The following is a 2,501-nucleotide window of genomic DNA, read 5'->3' on the forward strand; positions in this document are numbered from 1 at the left end:
AACTTTGGAAATCGCTGTTGCATCTCCCAATGCATGTATTGGCAAAGCGTTATAACCCTTGTTTAAAACTGTATCTGTGTGCTTCTGTGTCATCGTGTGCTTTTCTAGCCACAATGGTTCTACAAAGTGGTGGTTCACTCTTACAAGTACCTCGGAGTACACCTGGATGACAAACTGGACTGGTCACTGAACACTGACGCACTCTATAAGAAGGGCCAGAGCCGGCTTTATTTCTTACGGAGGCTGAGGTCCTTCAATGTCTGCAGTAAAATGCTGCAGATGTCCGTGGTGGCCAGCGTCTTCTTCTATGCTGTAGTGTGCTGGGGAGGCAGCATTAAACAGAGGGATGCAAGGCGGCTGGACAAGCTGGTTAGGAAGGCTGTCTCCGTGGTCGGTATGGAGCTGGACTCCCTCACAGCTCTAGTGGAGAGAAGGTCTTTGGCCAAGCTGCTCGCCATTATGGACAACCCTTCTCACCCTCTCTACAGCACTCTGGACAGCCAGAGAAGCACCTTCAGCCACAGACTGATCTCTCTTGGCTGCAAGAAAGATCGCACCAAGAACACTTTTGTTCCACGGGCCATCAGGCTGTACAATGCCTCCCCATTGTGCAGGGGGCGTGGAGGCGTGGCCCCAGCTACCTGCAAGGGGCGTGGCCCCAGCAACCTGGGCCACTGAGACTTGAGACTTGAGACTTCAGATTTTTGTATTTGTTTATGTATGTACTGCAGGCACTTTCTCTATGCATATGTTTGCACACTGCACAGGCACTTGTTTTCTCTCTTATTTCCATGTCCCTACCAGGACTGGCTCTCCTAACTTTTTTATCTTGGTTATCTTTTTATCTCTTCGTTTTTAGTATTTTAACATGATTTTTATCCTTCATATGTACTTTGTTATTTGTATGTGCAACTGGAAGCTGCTGTACAACAGAATTTCCCTCGGGATTAATAAAGTATTTATCTATCTATCTTATCCATTTATCCATGGGTGCGAGGGACCCTACAGTCCCAACAGAAGCTCCAGTGCCAGTTTGCCATCGACCACCGGGGGCCGAATGTCAACGTGGAGTGGTACCGGCAGCATCGCGGGGAGAGGACCAAGCTGTTCAGCTACAGCAGCCGGTCGGGGCAGACGCAGGGCACCGGGGTCAGGCTGAAGGGCCTGGCCGGGGGGGACGCCTCCTTCACCCTGCCCCTTGTCAACATCTCAAACGAGGGGACGTACGCCTGCTCTGTGTCGGTGGCTCCGCTGCTCGGCAGTCTGGACATCACTCTGAATATCCAAGGTGAGAGAGGGTCACAGAGAGCTCGGGGGTTATGGTCAATGGTAGTAATGTTGCATTCAGGTGCTCCTCGGATGGTCCTATTTTCCGAGAAACCCAAATGCATGTGTACAACATTGCAGATTGTAGCTTGCTAGCTAACCATTGTCTAACCTAGAGAGCCACCTGTCATCTCAGAAACATGGGGATGATGCTGCCAGGATAACCATACACACACACACACACACACACACACACACGCACACACACACGCACACAGAGGCATCAGGGGATGAGGTGTGGTACTGGCCTACAGGGCAGTACACCAGTCAGCTCCCCTGTACCTGCAATCTATGGTCAGGTTCCAAACCTCTCACCGCTCCCTTCGCTCCTCTACCAGTGCAGGGCGCCTCGCTCCTCCTTCGCTACGGGCGCTCAAAAGTCGCTCATCCCGATCTCGACTCTTCTCCTCCCTGGCACCCCAATGGTGGAACGAGCTGCCACCTTCGGTCAGGACTGCTGAATCACTGCCGATCTTTCGGAAAAGACTAAAGACTCACCTTTTCAGGCTCCACCTGGGCCCTTCTTGATCTAACTTCTTTCTCTCTCTTCTTTCTCTCTCTTTATTTAATATAAAAAAATAAAAAAATAAAAATAAATCCTAAACTAAAACTCGTACCACTGTTCCTTCAGGATTTGTAGTTGTCATAGACTGTGTTCCATAGTTGATTGCTCTATTGCTGACAAAAAGTGTGTTACTGTAAGTCGCTTTGGATAAAAGCGTCTGCCAAATGACGTAATGTAATGTAATGTAATGAAACAGTGTGCAAGACCACAGCTCTGCTGGATTCCTATTAGTCAGAAGTGGAGTGGCACAGACACCACTGGCACACTGCGCGCTGTAGCAACATTTACCCAATAATATGAATGCAATCATCACACTACTCCAATTTGTCGATACTGCCAAAGGTCAAATAGACGACCGCTAAAGATCTGATCCAACCTGTGTGGCTGCTGGCTGCCTGTGAGCCCTGCTGCCCTGGCAGTGTGTACACTACTTCAGACAGGATGCTGCCGGGCTGTATGGCCAGCTCTCCCTCCCTCCTCTCCTCCATCATCCCTCGCACGTTGCCGGGAACATGCGGTCCACATTCAGACTCCACTAACTCTGTGACCATATTAAATGGGGGTCTTGAATCCATTTTGTGTTATCGTCTGTGACTTTATAGTCTTGGAT

The sequence above is a fragment of the Poromitra crassiceps genome (genome assembly GCF_964638095.1).
Source record: "Poromitra crassiceps genome assembly, chromosome: 6".
NCBI classification, from domain to species: domain Eukaryota; kingdom Metazoa; phylum Chordata; class Actinopteri; order Beryciformes; family Melamphaidae; genus Poromitra; species Poromitra crassiceps.